The following is an 18,689-nucleotide window of genomic DNA, read 5'->3' as shown; positions in this document are numbered from 1 at the left end:
ATTGCAGAGTATTGTAATGGTCCAGGGACATCAATTTGAGGACAATTACAAGTGAAGCAGGGAACATTATTCATAAAATATCTGTTCACAAGGTCTAGAAGTTCGTATCTTAGATACTATCTCCATCTATAGTGTTCTATATGCAGACACACATACAAGGGAACAAGAATGTACAATCATAAATACGGAAATCTGAATATCTCAGGTTCACTCCACGTTCAGATAGCACTGGGATATATTTGTAATGCCATATGTTATGACACACTAACGCATACCAGTTTGTTTCAACTACTATATGTACATACTCATACATACACAAACACACAAAATATTGAGTTCTATGACTCTGGGGGATTTCACAGATATTTTACTATAAATCCCTGTGAGGTCATTTTTCTAAAACAAGATGGACTTGCTATTCTTGTCTTTAAGAACCATAAAAAATTCAACCCCCGTGTTAAAAACTGAAGAACAGAACACAGTCCTTCAGCTTGCACACGCACCTTGCATGCATAAGCAGCAAACATATAACTTAATCACCAAAGGAAATTGCTACTTTCTCAGTCATTAAAGTTTTGTAAAGGAGCATGTTAATGTCAGCACTTACATTAACAAATCTAGCAGAAGATTATGCTGCTTACATGCGTTATCTAAACTGATTTAAATATTCTCTTTCTGCAGATTCATGGAGCAAAGTATACCAGACAATTACCAATCATGCAACTCTGTACAAAATACAACTATACACAATATAAACTTCATTGTGCTCCAGGCACTGCAGTTAACTCAGTCCCTTTCTTTCTTTGTCAGGCACAAAGATATCCACAGCTACCAGTTGAACATTTCATTGCAGCATGGAGGACTGACATTGTAGACATGATCAACCTTCTCATCAAACACAAAACTCACTATAACAGAAGAGGAAAAATGTTTCCTGTCTAATTCCATCAAAGGTCTCACTTGCAGCTTGCTATATTTGGCTAAACTCGTCTTGAGATCATTTCTGAACTAGTCACATCTTTCAGAAATCTGCCATGACCCTTGTATTTTCTGCAAGTGAAGTGGTTCAAGGTTGTTCAACTGGTTCAGCTGCAAGGAAAAATTTTGGGTAGGCTGAAGATGAGCGGTGCAACCAATCCTAGTGTCTAGGATTCCGCCAGTAATCAATCAGCCCCTGAAGTCTCAAAACGGAGCAAGTGATGAATTTAGTCCGTCACCTTTTCCCTGAAATTGCCTGCCACAAGGAAAAAAGTAGCAGACTGCCTAAGCCCACTCCGAGTCTACAGACTTGTGATCTTATCTCACTTGGGCTTACTGCAAACCCCCACCCTGCAGTTCCAGACATTGCAATCTGAGCATCCTACCAGCAAAAGAGATTCTATAGATTAAGGATGTTGAGCAAGCAACTTGCCACTGGGAAAGGTTCCACCGAAGAAATGTGTCCCCCTCCTCTCTTGGCACTGCAGTGGAGAGTGAACTTTTGTCTCTCTTCTTCCCTACCCTAAAAGTCCCAATCTTGTCGCACGACTGAGCAGATATGACTGAATTGGCTCTGATGGTGGGTTTTAGTTGCCCTGCAACATTTAAGCTCCGAGCCAGACGGCTTTATGAGGTGAGTGACAGTTAGTGACATGCGGAACAATAGAGAAAAAAATAGAGAAAGAGAGACAGAGGCACAGAGAGGAGAATGCATTGAACATGAAAAAGCGGAGCAGGGAGAGGGATAGGCAACAGGCAGTAAAAACTTAGTGCATGCATAAATGGGAGTTTGCACAGTTAAGCAGGGATTGAAGCATCTTTGCAATTCGGCTATGGTTCAGAACAGCTCTACATGTGTCTCCACTTACTAGTCTTTAGGTGTCATGATGTGACAGGTGAAAAGGGAGCGCCCACACCTTTGAGGGTAGCAGAACTAATTAAACTAATTTTTTACCCTACACCCAGTTTTGACAGGCAAGTCAGGTTACTAATTTCAGGCATTCACTGAGGTGCTGCATCAGTATTTGGCATTGGCAAATACTTCAGATTGCTCAATAGCATATTTCGCTGGAAAAAGGGGACCAGTGTGAAAGAAACAGATCATCAGTAAGTATTAATAAAAGCTGAGAAATACCAATTTTACAGCCTGGCCTTTCAGTATCTTATTATTTCTGCTTTATTTTTTCCCTCCAAATGCATTCTTCACATGCACATGCATCAAAAGTGTCTAAAACAAACTGTTTTCTTAAGGAGCATAGCCAAATTCCAGCAGCCCAGCAAACAGAAATGTTAACTCAGGCATTACCCCTACCCCTAGCCACCTGCAAATATGCTAGAAAGCAGAAGAGAAAAACTTGGTAATGCCTACTGCATCCGCAAGCACAACAAACTGCCTAATGAGTTTTGATTATGAGACAAAGAATACAACTTTATTATGAGGTGCCAACTCTGCAGTCTTGCAGTATGAAATGCTCTGAATGTGCTCTTGGTGTGAAGCTCCAGGGAAGATGGGATTATTAGGAAGCAAGGTGTGCTAGGCAGTGATATGGATACCAGGTTCATACAGTGATGAATGAGCAAGTAGCTCTCCTTCTTTACACTGACTCACCTCTGAACCTGTTTCCCCAGAATGGCATTGGGAGTGCAGTGTTTTTAGAAAAGCTGCTATTTGCGAGAGATACTATAATACTAGGGCCCAGCATTTTGTGCTCTCAAAACAATGGTTTCAGGACTGTCTTCTCTGGGCATTTGTGCCTAAGTGAGTTCAAGGCCACGTTTCATCAGTTGTCTTCCCAAGTAGCCTTTATAAGCTGAGTTGCACAGTTCCAAAGTCCAAAGCACAACTGGAGGCAGAGAGGATGGTTTTCATATTGGATTTCAAAAAAGCTAAGGGGTAAGTGAGGGATGGAAAAGAATCACAGATTGCAAGAGAGGTCACTTTGGAGACACAAAAGAAAAATCAATCTCTATATGCAGCTGGAATGGATGTCATATTCTGAACATCTGAATAAATCACTCTCTTAGTAGAGAAGTAGTAGAGGTCTTCACATGACATTTTGCAGCTTGTGCTACATAAAACATGGGAAGAGACTTCCTGGCAAGTGGACACACAAAGTAGGAAATTAAGGTCCCAAGAATATGAACTGAATAAGAACAGGCACAGTTTGAGCAATACAGAGAGTGAAAATGGTTAGGAAGAGTAAGGAATTTTTTAGTTGCTTTGTTTTGCTATTTACTACTGAGATGAACTATAATTAGTACAGGAGTCAAGGGCTGTCATTGCTACCCTTATCACCTGTTTGGGAAGCAGTAAGAGAGAGAAGACCATATGATACCACCAGGAGCTAACACTTTTGAAGAGTGTCTGTAAGCTGCTGTTTCACAGAGGCCAAATAGTTCAGATATTAAGTTGCCTGTTCCTCTTCGGACTGAAACTGTCTTTCAGGAAAACACAGCTCTGACTGAATCTGCATTACCCTTTCTGGGCCCATTCTCTCTACTAAAATGAGCCAAAACCCAAATCCCACATGTAACTATGTGGCTCTAGTCCATCCCTAAATTAATCCAACTACTGTCAAGGACATTTCACATTAAATTCTATCTGCCATTTTTAAACACCATTCCAAATATCAAATGCTTTCTGGGAAGTTGCAGAAACATCCAGTTTGCAAGATGTGGCTGGTGCAGAAAAGATATTCAAGCCACTGATCTTTGGGTATATGTTACCTTCTGAATGACCAAAGTATCTTTTTTTTTTTCAATCACTGGGATGCAGGGCCTTTAACATGAGGCAGAGTGAGTTTGCTGGACATCCCTGCTTTGGAGAAAACAACACAGACCCTTCAGCTGGATTCCTAAAAAGAGGCACCACTGAACTCTGGGCCAGATTCTCCAGCTTTCTAGACTGCCTTGTTCTGCGTGAGGGTAGAAATTGGCCTAAAAGAACAAAGATGACCAGTGAGGAACTCCTCTTGTAGTGGGACTATGCAAGGAAGTGGTTGGTTGAGAAAGGACTGCTTTTTGTGATGTGAAAACAGTGGCTGTGAAAGAAAGGAGTAAGGACTATAAAGCCAATGGTCCAAAAGGCTGGACCTCATTCACACTCTGCAAAGGTATTTGGTGAGCCTGTAAGAAAACTGCAACATTGATGGTACTGGACTGATAATGACCAACACTTCTAACCTCCATACCCAACTGGGTATTTCTGCTCTCAGCAGGCAACCTGTAGATGTATTGAGCACTTCTATCTCTGAGGTCAGTGCTAGAAATAGCAGTAGCTAGTGATAGTAACACTGTTACTAGGAATTTTTCTTGCCTTCAAAAGAAGCATGGACATCACCTGTGCTTTGGAAATGGACTTTTCTTTGGGAAGAAGCTTGCTTCATTGCTGGCTTCTCATCCTTTTGCTGCTTTGAAGCAGATTACTGAGCTCGCATCCGCTAGTATCACTGAGACTGTGAAGTCTCCGCTGCAACTCAGCCCTTTGCTCACAGACTACTAGGTCACTTGGGAAATGTGGGATTTTTCATTCCAAGAGGATTTCCAATGCAGACATGATGTCAGGGCAAGGCAGGGACATGCTATTGAACAGCTCTTCTCATGCATGATAGTAGATTGTACAATTATATAGAGCACAACCCTGGATAACGGTACCTCTCCCTCAAACAAAGTTATCTTCTCTTGATCTGCTTAGCTAGAAAGTGGCACATGCTTCCTGTTCTTGTGCTGAACACACAAACTATTCAATTCCCAGATGAAGCTGAACACTAGATATGTTCTGTCTCCCGACAAGAAACTGGGAGCTTTGCCTAACACTCCTATCTGCTAGAGACTACCTGATATAGCAGACACCTGCTTTCTAGTAACATGAGTCTGTGTATATGCTAGAGCCAAAGTGGCCAACCAGTCTGATCACCAGGGTGAGAGTCTTCCAGCTTGCATCTTCCCTCTGCCACCTACTGGTCTCAGAAATCATTTAAATGCAGCCAGTACTGGGCAAATCTGAAGGCAGAATTGGCCATGCCCCAGCAAGACTGGTAAATGTCACAGTCCCCATCTTAAGAACAGAGCCCAGAGATGCTTCCAGGATTTGCCTAAAGCTCAGCATCTCTACAGAGCCCCCAGGAAATCAGAATGTATATATTGTGAGGGAATATATTTTGTAGGAAACTGCAAACGAAACAGAAAGATAAAAAGGAGGAAAATTGGGGAAGTGTGTAGGTAACAAGAAGGTTTGGACTAGAACACAAGAGAAAAGGGGAAGGCGGGGCTGAGTTTTGCCAAGCCTGAAATGGGGAATAAGTACTTATGGGAAATGCATTTTTAATTTAAGGGATGGAATAAAACTAGACAATGAATAAAGATAAGCAGGGCAAAAGTGAAATGTATTTCAATATCTATTTAACTTAAATGCAGTTCTTCTCTGAAAATTACTATTACAAGAGGACCTGGGGAATTACAGGCCAGTCAGACTAACTGTGATACCTAGAAAGATACTAGAGCCAATTATGAAACAATCAATTTATAAGTAGCTAAAGGACAATAAAGTGATAAGAAACAACCAGCAGGGATTTGCAAAGAACAAAACCTGTCAAACCAGACTAATTTCCTTCTTTGACTAACAAATGGTAGATGAGGAAGAAATTGTAGGTATAAAGTACCTTGACCTTAGTAAGCATTTTGATAAGGAAAGAAAATACCTAGATCACAGACTCCCAGAGCAGCAAGCAGCTGAAGTCACCACGCATGGGCTACACAGGTTGAAGTACCATAATCAAGGGTAATTATCAAGGCTGCACTTTTCCAGCTGGGAGGATCATGTCCCCTATGCTCAGTATTTTCCTTGAATGATTTGAGCAACAGAATAGAGGACAAAACTGAAAGAATGACAGCCAGGTTGGAGGGACTGCTGTCCTTTCTGAAGGTGGGAAATCAGAATTTGAGATGAACTTGAGACACTGGAGAGTTGGTTTGCCCTCAGCAGAGGTGACTGCCTCAAGGTACGATTCAGAAAAGGTAAGTGTGTAGACACCAAATACACTGATCCAAACTAGAGCATAACCGTGTAGCCAGCAGCACAGCAGAGAAAGAACTTGGGTGGGACTATGAATCAGTTAAGTGAGATTCCTGCAGAAAAAGACAAATCTCATTCTGGGATGCTTCAAGGGGAGTTTCATGTATAAGACGAAGCAATTATTCTGTGCATTTACCTGATGCTGCTGAGCTCTCGGCAGGAACAGCGTGTGCGGTTCCCGGCACTACATTTTACAGAAGATGTAGACAAATTGGAGAGAGGCCAAAAGAGAACAACAAAATGATAAGAGATTAAAAAAAAAAAAAAAAAAAAAAAAAAAAAAGACCATGACTTATAAGGAATGGATAGAAGAACTAAATTTGTTTTCTCTAGGAAAAAAACAACAGGAGGGGAGTCATGATAACAGTCTTCCAGCACATAAACATTTGTTACAATGGGTGGAGAGTAATCAGTCGTCCTCTACATTCAACAGAGGTAGAAGAAGAAATAATCAGCTTAATTTGCAATAAAGATGATATAGTTAAACATTAGAAAAACACTTTGCAAGAGTAAGAATAGCAAAGCACTGAAACATACTGTTTGGGGAGGCTGTAGAATCACAGGAGGTTTTTATGAAGAGGTAAACAAACATCTGTTAAGGATGATCTTACCTCATAACCAGGGAAGCAATCTGGGGGGCCTCCTGAGATCTTTGGCCCTACACTTACATGATTTCTTGGCATTTGTCTCAGAAAAAAACAGTTTCAGTTAAAAAAAAAATCATACCACCAACCCTGCAAACTCAGCCTTAACATCCTGGGTTGTCTACACTACTCGGTGCAATGCTGAGCTGGAGAGACACCAGCTCTAATCTGGAGGCACGTTTGCTGTGTCTGCAAAGTGTTCCACTTCAGCTAATTATCTCTTCTCTGGAGTGGGGCTAATTAGCCAGGGCAACGTGAAGCATACCCATGCTGTGCTGCTTCCAGTGCTGGTGCTGGCCCACACCAGGTTAGCAGGGGTATCTCTGCGCTGCCATGCCATGTCAGGAGGGCTATTCTGCAAAGCTTAGTGAGAGTCAGTGCTTTGTTCTTTGGCTGCAGTAACCAGCAATGGCTCTGGGAATGCACTGTGGATATAGATGTGTTTGCTCACCATAACCACATTTCAAGCAATTTGTTCTCCTGATACAGTAATTGTAAGATTAATTGCCATATGTTATTTAGAGTGTTTTGTTTGGACGTTGACACTAAACATGAAAAACAGCCTTTGAGTGACCCACAGCACTTCCAGGAAGAGCCTGTTTTCTCACTAAGTTCAGCACTGACTTTTTCCAGAGATACTGATTTTATCTGAGGGCAGGAGGAGTAAGAGACACCTACCTTGTCCCAGTACGATTGCTGGAGTAGCATCAGCAAAGCAAAAATAGGAAACAGCCTCTGCCAGGCGATCTCTTGGGCTGCTGCAGTCTAAACCACTAGCGGGCGGTATTTTCTCACTCATTTACCACAGAGCACCAGACTAGACTGAGGGATGCTAGAAATGAGAAAGGAGGAGAGACAGTACAACTGTTTGCTATACCTAAATCCTACCTTTCTCTTCCCTTATCTGTCATTCATTAAACTTTTTCTGCAAGTACAATTTAAGGCAAAGCAACACAGAAAATTTGTGGAAATACAGTAATATCTATACGAATAAGTATCTAACTAATATCCTGAGCAGGATTTTTTTATAGTACTTTTACAGTGCTTAAGTAGATGGAGTTAAATCAACATGAAAATCACTTTTCTGTGAGTTGATTTTGCTTGTAGACACAGTATAAACTTTGTTGACAAAAGCAATCTTTTTGCCTGCATAAGCTGTATTTTCACTTTGATCTACATCCTTAACCCAACAAATATTCCTCTTGTATACCAGCTGTATGACTCCCTGTTTATTAACAGCATGCTTAATAATAGAACTAAACTTACAAAGAACCTCTAAGGAATGGAGATCAACTCTCAAATGTCTCAAGTGTGTGAGAACAAAGCTGGGTGCTCTGCTACTGGAACAGCAGCAGGAATAGGGCTAGACTGCTTAGACTGCTTACACCTTGACTTCATAGATCAGCAGGATTTCATTGAAAACTTGACCAGGCTATTTCTAGAAATGCAGACCTCTACAGTAGTGTCCTCGTTAGAAATTCTAAGTTCTTGTGCCAATGCAGATGTTATTTATAAAGAGGTGTGCTGGCAAAGGCCCAGAGTTTCCAAGCAAGGTGTGGAACATACGTTATGGAGCCATTGTATACAATAAGGCTTTTCTTAGGTCCCCATATAACCTTCCTGTTACCCGTCCTCTTCTCTGTCCTCTTGCTTAGGACTTGCCACTTGGCCGGACATGGAGATGGAACGCGCCAGCTGGAGGCCATCTCCACGGACAGGATCTCAGAATACATGTAAGATGCATAATTTGGTGGGCCATGGACTCAAATTGCTCTATATAGAGATTCCCTAGATTATGGTCCACCACCATTTAGATCCTCTTCAGAGATGGATTAACTGCTATCAGGAATTTTAAGGTATCAGACCAGTCAGGGAACATGTTGTTTACAGCCGATCTGGACTATGTAAAGTGGATCCAGGAAATGGAGTGACTGATAATACTTCTGGTAATAATTAATTGCTCTGTGTCTACCAGTAAAAGAGGGGCTAATAATATTTCCTAGCCTCTTGAGGGGATTTCTGTGTGTTTGTTTTATCAGGGTTTTCTGTACAATCTCTTAAGATCCTCAAGCACAAGGATTTGGAAAGGACAAAGCTTCCGAATGATCAAAACAAGTGGTCTGGAGGCTTCCTGCATTACCTCACTGTCTATGTGGCTCCTTGCCTTCCAGTTTCTGCCAGAGGCTCATTCCATACTCCTTTTTGTCTTCTTCTGCGCTCTGCCTCCTTCTAGCACTGCAAAGACCAGCCTTGCTGAGTGGTAGGCTCAGGGCTCTCAGAAGCGTTGTCACCACCTACTCTCCACTTTTATCTCCCTGCCTTCATTTCCACACTGCAGAATGATGTGGTGGAGGTACACTGTGTGTACAAGGTGTAGAGATAACCTGGGAGAGCACGCAAGCTGCAGGAGTTGGTGATGCGAGCAGCAGAATGGGGTACTATCCCTGTTCCCATGATCCTGAGACATATACATACCTGCCATGCACTTTGGCTGACCTCAACGCCCCCTTTCCCACAGCAGAGCATGTTCCCAGCTTCTCTGCGGAGGACATCCGTGGGGACAGTTCCTGTTTCCCTGCTCTTTAAGTTATTTGCCTTCCTGAACCTGATACGATTGTTTCTTTGGGCATAGCGAAAAGATGCCAGCAAGGAACGGAAGCCTCTCATGCCTCAGCAATTTATTAAGAAGAAAAGGAGGTTATTGAACTTGGAAGCTGTTGAGCCAGTCATTCTCTTTTCCTGATCAAGAAGATAACCCATTCATAGACAATTCATCCATCCAAAGGGCTTGAGCATTCTCTGAGACAACCTAGCCTCATATTAATAAACAATAGGGTGGAGGGAGACAGGGAGTATCTATGTACATATTCTCTACAGACCTGCTGGGAAATGTAGGTGGTGGTGGTAGAGGTTAAGGGCTTCCAATTTGAAGAGACATTTTGGGGGGTTATTTCCAGTCAACTGTAATCTCCCTGGAGTCCTGTTGCTGCTCAATGAAAATGATATTCTTAACAGTAATACTGCTTAAAGCTTCCTCAGCACCTTTGTAAGAGCAGAATTAAGGCTCTTCTAGGCTCCTCTATCACAAGTCAAACCTGGCAAAACATTCAGCAGCTACTTGCATGATGAGTCCTACTTTGGATCAGCAACTGACTCTTACTATTCTCCACATCTAGCACTATGAGGCCCCATTCCTGGCTGATTGATAAACATTGTTATCATAAACACAGGTTTTACTACAGATAGTTCTTCAGCAAAATACAGGCAAGTATTTTAACAGCTTGTATCTCTCCAGCCCCTGAAACTCTGAAAATAAGACATGATCTTTAATACCTCTGCTGGTCACCCTAATCCAGCCCAGGGAGTAGCTGGTCTGTAGTTCCTGCTGCATATCAACTACCCCGACCAGCTCTGGGCATATGTAGCTACAGCCTGAGCTCTTCTTGCTTGCAAAAACTTACCTCTTTTACAGAAGTACAGTACAGAAGTCAAGGGCATTCTATTACATCCCCTTTAGCTGTATACAGTTGTGGCATCCCTTTCCATTTTATATTCATCAAGGCTTTGCCTGCCTGGGGGGACTGTAGCTATAAGAAACTGAAGAACATGCTGGGATGGTTTGTATGACTGAATGTTAAAATCAATGGCTATAGCCCTAGGAAAGATTGAGCAGGCAGAAGTGGGGTTGAAAATAAAACGTATTACCTCTTTGCTCGTTGTGATTTTGGATTGTGATTTTCTGATTAACAGTACTGGATGCTTGTGAACTGGTGCTGTAATAACTGGAGTGCTGACTTGGGTTTTCTACAGACAATTGAACAATACTGGAATATAGCATCACTGGTTATTCAAGCACTGGGGAAAAAAATAAAGCTAAGTTATTACTTAGCTTAACATTCACTGATGTTGTTGACTCAAAATCAGCTTTGGGGATTTTTAAATGTTTTCAACAATATCCTGATTTTTTCAAATCTTAAATCAAAATGAACGAAAGTCATATTTCATCCAGATGTATAAAATGCTGGTAGAAACAAGAGGCTGGTGGTTGGTTAAGTATCACTGACCTTAAATTAACTGCATTGTTATATGAAAGTAGAAAAAGGTTCAAAGTGGTAATATAACACTTAAAAAACTATGATGTTTAAAAGTTCTGTTTCCCAGCCCTGAATAGAATTCTGAGCTACATCAACAGAAAGAAAGAATTTAAATAAGAAAATATATTGCTGAGAACTGTTTAAATGCATTTTACTAGTCACGGAAAATACACAACCCATTAGTCAAGAAAGAGAAATGCAATAATTGAAAAAAAATGAAGTCTGGTTTAAGAGGGAAGAGAAGGAGGATTTAAATAAGTAAAGCACACATAATAAATAAGAGAAGAAGCTGAATATAAATCAGAAGATAAAAAAACCAGAAAACTTATAATGGAAGTAAAAAGAGGAGAGGGGGAATCAATACCTGACAAAGCTAATTTTTTTTTAGAAGTAAATTAAGAACAGAATGAGTCCTAATCACAGTATTGATCCATTATCTGATAGAAATGTTAGAATATTCAATAATAATGCAGACAAGGCAGACAAAAATCAATGAATACTTATGTCCTACTTCTGGGAAAAAGTTGATGATGAAGACATTGTTGATGACATGTCCATTCCTATAACATTTCAGAAAAATTAAATAGCACCTACTAAAATCAGACAATCAGCAGGACAGGATAAACTGCACTGAAACTTTTTTTAATAAGCTGAACAAAAGCTCTCTCTCTCCCTCTTCACGATGATTCTCTGTGCTTCCTGGAGCAATGGAGAAGTCCTAGAAGAGAAGAAAGGCCATAGCCTGGCCTTGTGTAAAGCATATGTAGAATGCCTAAGTGTGTCATATCTGTAATTATACACAGGTATCTACAGACCTGTGATATGACCTCAGTCCTGAGCTAAATAATGAAATGGCTAATGCTGAAGGCAGAGAATAAAGTCAAAAAGGATGGAAATCTAAGTAAGAGCAATCAACATGGGTTTGTAGAAAATACAACCTGTTGAACTGTTTTGATACTTTTCTCTGCAAAAGTTACACATTTAGTTGTTAAATATAATAAAGTTGGAACATTATACATAAAATCCTGGAAGGTTTTCCCTACTATCGCCTGACAATTACAGAACTTTCTTCACAAAAAAAAAAAAAAAAAAAAAAAAGGTATCAGTCATTAAATGGACTATAAATGGCCTATCAGACTGGTCCCAAAATGCAATTGAGAACTAGAAGTGATTGTTATGTTTATAGCACGTTTGCACTAAGGTCCCACAGGGCTTTGGTCTTTGGCCTCACATTATTTTTAGTCAATAACCTAGAAGAAAACATCACCCTTTTTGCAAATGTCACCAAGTCCAGGAGAGGGGTAAATAATGAAAAAGGCAGATTTGGAGCACTCCAGATGGCCCAGCAAGTTGGGCATGCATGCTTTAGCATGGGAAAGGTTGTGTGGCACACGTCTCCGGTGGGGTCAGGCTGTTGCTGTGCTTTGGGGAAGCTGTGACTCTGTGGAGGTCTCTGGGTTCAAGGTGGCTTAGTAGTTCTACCTGAGCTCTCAGTGCAACATAATGTCTGAAAGGGCTGAGGTGATCACTGGATGTACATGCAGGGGCGAGATGTATACGTATATCACCTCAAACTGCCTAATTTATTCTCTAATGTTCATGTTGTCAAAATCTCCCTGTTGTCTCTTCTCCATGACCCCTAACCCAGGAGATTATCAAAAGAGTGCTTTTCTTCTGGTTCAAAAGTCAGGTTGCTTTCATGATAAATCTCATACTATCTGCTGGCTTCAATAAAGAATGTACTTCCCAGGACTGCCCTCTCACCCTGTGCCGATCATTTGAGATCGCAGAGCTACACATGTGCTCCTACTGTGTCGGAGCTTGATTTAAGAACTTGATTCTGCTCAGCCCTAGTCAAGCTCCCAGAAATAACCTATGAGGTAGCCCAGAAAGCAGTGTCATCAGTGGAGATGTGGAGCACTGCCCCATGGATTTTTGCCCATGCATTTCAAAAGCCTGCCTTATCTGAGAGCAGTGTCTCATCTCCCAGTTCTGGAAGGACAGTGCCTGTCTTGCTCTCCATATAAGGGAAGCAGTTTGAAGACTGGAATTACTGAAAAACAGAATAAGAATTGCAAGAAAAACTCAGAGCAGAAACCAAAGCAATAAACCAACACTGTCAAAGCACAACCTGTATGTGCCAAAAGGCAGCTCATAGACAGATTGAAAGTAAAGCATTCCTCCTTCAAGTTTAAAACAGAATGTGCCCCTCAAAGCACCCATGTGCATTTGTATCAGAGTATTGTGTACCAGCACCTGAACTGTCTATACCAGATTTTTATCTGTCCAGCACGAAGCTGCCAGCAATCTAATATTTTCTGTGTACCGAAGTACAAACTCAGATCCCACCACACTGTCAGTGGAGCTACAGACAGGCAAAGTGTGAATGTCCTGCAAAGACTTGTGAACAACTAGTCACAGATCATGTGACAGACCAAGAACAAACAAACTACAAAGAAACTCTTGCAAATTCTCTTGGAAGCTATTGACTATCTAAGCTGTCGTGCATGTTGACGTCCACATGACTGTCCCACAAGTAAATGTTACACATATCCCAAGTTGTTTTTATTTTGTTTTTTCTTAGCTGGAAATCAACACTTGGATTGATTGAACGGTCTCCCTGACACCAAAGGCTCTGGTCCCCAGTGAAATCTTGGGAAGGCTGGAACTGTTTTATTTCCTGCAACTTAGTCCAGTGGTGCTACGCTTCGAATGCATTGCCTATCCTACCAAAGGTTGGAGAAAATGGAACTGTCCTGGAAAACGTCTACCATGGGAAAGGTAAGAGCTGCAGAGGAATAAAGGGAAGTGTATTCATGCTTTTCAGGAATGGATCCAGAAAGTAAAATGGAGCCTGGGCAAAACAGCAAGCTGGGGCAAGAAAAAAAATTTTACTCACACAACAGCAGACTAGTATAATGGAAGTTGTCTTTCTGCTAGTGCGGGGAGGAGGGCAGTCTCAGGCTGGAACTTCAGAGGCAGCACTGACCCTGCTAGTGCCCCTCAGAGGGACGATAAAATTTTCATCAGCTCCCATGGGGAGAGATCTGTGAAAATGCCAAGTGCTTCTGAAGATCTGAGCTTGCCTCTCCCTTTTAGGCAAGATATTTTACAGTGACAAAAGCAAACACGGTTGTACCCAGACCACATCTCTGACCTATGGAACTGATTGCCTCAGAACTGGGCCTGAGCCCCAATGCGTTGCATTTATATGAGAGTACTTGTGGTTTCAACAGCTGTGCATGTGTTCAAGAGAGGAATGGGCTTACCAGGAAGGGTTTCTATCCAAACAGCTTAGTCTTCGCATAGTAGGGACTGAGCATTCCTTCCGAGTCATTAACTCAGCTATTTTGCACAGCAATAAGCCTAGATAAGAAAACAGTCAAGAGCAGCACAGATTGCCAGAGAGGAGTCGGGTGGAGCAGAGGTTCTTGCTTCAGTTGTTGACAAAATTGTTCACTTTTACTCCCCAAGCTTAGATAACCACTTCAGTGGCACAGGTTATTAATAAGCAAAGGGCGTCCCAGTACCACCAGAAGCAAACCACGGCATCAGGGCCATGACATGACTCTGGTGAGAGCCATCAAAACCAAAAGCTATGGGGACTGCAGAAAGTCCCCTGGGGCCAGACTGAATGAACACAAGCAGCCTGACCATGTGCTGGCATGCAGTGATAACATTGTGTGCTGAGATTGGCAAGCAGTCCAGGTGAAATCATATACGGAAAAGCTTTCCACCCCACGCAACCTCAGCGGTCAAACTTGCGGCTCCTCGCCTACTCACTGCCTCTCGCCAAGAGACCATCCTGCCCTCTCCCACACCAGAGGAGAGACTTTGTCCTGCTTGGCTTTCTTCCATTCTGTTGGTAGAGGACCGGATCACAAGTGACCATTTTGTTTTCTTAGGAAATACTGTTAGAGAAAGCACCTGATCCTCCTCGTTCTGTGTGAAGGCCCAGAACCTTGTCTGACACCGTACTATTGCCCCAGCCTCCATCTGCAACAGCTTCTATCTTTCACATACTGTTCTCAAAAATTTCTAATGGTTACATTGCCCCACCAGCTTCTCCCCACTGTCAGCCTCTATCAAAGTTTATTGGAGGGAAGGTAGGAAATGAAGTAAATTCCTGGCACTGAGAGAAGATACTTTTTCAAAACAAACCAAAATCTGTCCATTGATGAAAAAACTCATTCTTGTTTGACTCAGAAATGCAGACGAAAAACTGAACTTTAAAGTTTAAAATATATGACAAAACCATAGATCATAGCATGCAAAGGAATGCCTTGGCTTAAGGAGAATTAAAGCAACTCAAGCAAAGTTGACAAATGACCATTAATAATTCTCATCACTTCAATGGGGGCCAGTGAAGCCTTATTTGGTTTGGGCTGTCACTGCAGCATAAAAGCTAGACCAAACCTAAGGCACTCTGACTTCTAGCCCATGCCCCCCTTCCCCCAGTGAATGGGCTCTGTTTTTTCCTGCTGCAGACTCTGTCTTCTCTCACCCTGCATGATGGAAGGGTGCTGCCAGGGAAGGGCAAGTAGGGCTCTTGTAGGCAGGGTGGGGGTGGCTGCTCTTTGAAATGTTGGTGCCTACCACCACCACTCTCAGTGGCAGCAGTGCAGCAAGCCTGATGGTGTGGGTCAGATAGTGGCTCTTGTGGGCTCTCAGCCCTCACCACCCTTTTCCTCTCCACCTGCCTAACAGTGGTTGGGCTGGTGCAGGAAGATGAACTGACAGCTGCCATGGGCTGGGTCAGTGTAGGTGCTTGCATGGGAAGCAGGAACAAAGTGGGGAGCAGGGGCAGCTGCTTAATGGAGCACTAGAAGTTAAAGCTTGAAGGAAGGAGGATGATGGGGCTGGTTGCACAGGACAAGGTGAAAGGGAATAATAGCTTGGGTAGAGAGGGGGTGGCTTCAGCTCTTGCCATGGGTCCCAAATCTCATATTCAACCCTGCAGGTCCTGACATGGAGCCACCCTTGCAAACATGCCAGAAAGAACTACTGTGACTTTCTAGACTCATACGTTGCAAAACTTGGGGCAGAAGACCTGGCAGAATTCCTTTCTGTCTCCATGAGCATCTACCTTTTTGACAAGAATCCAGCCATAATTTAAAAGCTGCCTGTGGAGAATCTTTAGCAATCCTCAGTAAGTTTTTCCAATGGTTAATTACAGACAATATTAAAAAATAGTGCTTTTTCTCAGATGAGCCTTTTTCCAGTTTCAAATTCCAGTTACTGGCTCCTTTTATACTTCAATCTGCTAGATCAAAGACGCAATTGTCAAAAATTTGTTCCTTGTGTAGGTATACATAAACTGTCAAAAAGTTAGCATTCAGCTTTCTCCTTTTCCTTCAACTCTTCGACCTCTTTCACTGGAAGGCATGTTTCACATTCTTCAACAACTGTCAAGTCTTTTCCCTTAAATCTCTGCTATACAGGAACTACCAACAAAAGCACTAAACAGAGTATTTGGTAAATTACTGTATTAGTGCTAAATAACACCTGCACCCAGCCTCTCTTAGAGTTATTTATCCTGAAGTTATGTTCCCAAAAGTCGCATAAGGTCCCCTAGCTACAACATCATCCTGGAATTTCATTGTCAGCCAGTGAACCACTGTAACTTCTTCCCTGTCACTGTTTCCCAAGACAAAGTTGCCAACTGATAAGCACAGTCTATATTCCTTATCCTTTGACATGAAAAGTACAACAGCCAATGTTTTACTTGGCCCCATCTTTCTGAGTGATCCAGACTGTAGCAGTGATGTCTTTTTTTTCTTTCTTTTTTTTTTTTTTTTTTTTTTTGCTACTTTACTGATTTTTGAGTCATTCTTACTGATCAATAACAATTTTGTTTTCTTTCAGTTCATTGATAGAAGAGTTCAATGGCATACAACAAATAAGCAGCTTTTCAGTTCTTATTCCCCCTTACAATTACACATCTCCATCCATTTGGAAAGTGACAGGTTTCTGTAAAGTTCTAGTGTCTTTGTTGCAAGAACCAGCAAAAAAAAATTTCTAAAAGCACTATACCAACACTATCCATTCCTGGCTCAGTCTACCTTGTTTAAGTTGACTGCAAGTGCTTTAAGGCAAAAATTATCACTTGACCCATCTGTGCATAGTGCCTACCACAAGTGGGCTTCCTCTTTGGCTGGGGCAAAAGCAGATGGCTTAGAGCCTCTGACTGCTGCTATAATCTTGTCTTTCAGAGATGTAAATTTGCTCACAAAATATAAGTACATGAATATCTTGTACTCAAAGCATCTGCAGCGCAGGCCCCTGGTCAGGCAAAGTTTCTGCATATGCTTAACTTCCCTCTCTGTCAGAGGACTAGTCACAGTGCACAGTAAAATGTGAGCTTAAAGTTTTTGCAGAGCTGGTGCCCAGGGAAACACACAGCCAAAAGGGAGGCCAAAGAAGAGATTAGACAATGAAAGCTTTCTATTTATTTTGTTGCAAATACAGATCTCAAATACAGATACGCATCTTCTTTGCAGTTGTTGAAGACACAAATTGAAAATGAGCAAAAGTATGGATTCACTGATTTCTGAGGGACTTAGAAAGATTAACTACTTAACCCGTAATAATGCCTACACTGGTGGCTAATGAGAGAGATGATGCAACACCCTTGACTGGCAAGATCAGTAAGGAAAAAATTGGGGTTATTCTGTAACAGGGAGGAGAAGTGCTCAGGTGTCTGACATCTCACTGCATGGATTTCCCATCTGGGACACACACGATAATTATATCTGTAGGAATATTTATTTTTTCTCCTGTTTTAGTGTGGGACCACTGTACAAGGAATGGAAACCAGTGGCTTTTCTCAGGGAAAACAAGGGTCCAAGCTACAGAGGTCTGTTCTGGAAAGGGAGTTTTCCCCACTGTCTGAGCTGAGTGTAATGCGAGAACAACCTGCCTCCCACAAGATTTGATCTTAGCTGAGTGACGCTTTGGAGGGTAGGTGGATCCCATGTCATCCAAATGCTTTGCCAGACCCTGCATCAGACCACATACCAGAGGGGAGGCTACTACCCCCCAGGCCACCTGGGTTTGTGGTTTCCATTGGGTGACAGGTGTGGTTACAGGGTGAAACAGTAGTCATTGGTGACAGTAAACACCAACCCTTGCTATGTGCTACTGGATATTAAACCCTTAGTAACTTTCACTTTAGCCCTTTAATAGGGACCAGGAAACACCAAATAGTGTTTTCCAAGCACTTCTAAGCATCAATATCCTGCATACTCTGCACCCCAAGGTATAGTTGTTGCATATGGTGACGGAGCCATGATGACTTTAACAGAGAAAGCCCACACACTAAGAACAGCCTCAGAGGCGTGAGTAGAAACACAGCAGAGGGCCCTGGTGCCCCAGATACGGTACCATTGCAGTCAACTAGCAGGATGAGAGGGATATAAACCAAGCATCTATGGCTACTGCACATGGCACTTGCACTGTAATCCACAAAGAAAAACAAATTCCTTAAGTCATATCTCCCTTCACATTATTTTGGGCAATACAGAGGAATCAGACCAAGCTGAAGACCACAGCCCCGAGAGGATTTTGATGTAGTTATATAGGGGGTAAATCCTGCTGTTGCTGAGTTTGGAGAGAACAACAAGACTTCAGGACCCTTTGTGTACGTGATCCAGACAAGACCCTTAGCCTAGCTAGCTGAAAGAATGGCATTTCTCCATTGCATGAAGCACAGTCCATACTTCTCCCATCTCTTCCCAATTATTTTTCTTTCTCTTTCCATCTGCCGCCTTTTCTTTTCACCTCCTCCCCTTTCTGCTTCCCTCTAGTTCTGTTTTTCTGGGTCTTTCATTTCTTCTTTTTCCCATGTTTTCATCTTCAGTACCCGTCTGCTTAGGTCATCCATGCCAGTAGCACTGAGCC

The 18,689-nt window shown here is 42.2% G+C and overlaps 1 protein-coding gene across 10 annotated transcripts in view; it reads right to left on the bottom strand.

The window, feature by feature from the left end:
* Positions 1–18,689, bottom strand: part of GJA8 (gap junction protein alpha 8) — a 73,838-nt gene that overhangs the window by 10,350 nt on the left and 44,799 nt on the right. For 8 of the 10 annotated variants that reach the window (XM_062597531.1, XM_062597523.1, XM_062597515.1 and 5 more), the window contains one exon: positions 7,375–7,528. The exons of the other annotated variants lie outside the window; for them this stretch is intronic. The gene's annotated coding sequence lies outside the window, so the exon portion shown is untranslated. The remainder of the gene's footprint in view (positions 1–7,374; positions 7,529–18,689) is intronic. 10 annotated transcript variants of the gene reach the window in all.

Source organism: Rhea pennata, chromosome 1 (assembly GCF_028389875.1).
Source record: "Rhea pennata isolate bPtePen1 chromosome 1, bPtePen1.pri, whole genome shotgun sequence".
NCBI classification, from domain to species: Eukaryota; Metazoa; Chordata; class Aves; order Rheiformes; family Rheidae; genus Rhea; species Rhea pennata.
The sequence above is the reverse complement of the archived record's forward strand: the minus strand, read 5'-3'. Positions and strand labels throughout refer to the sequence as shown.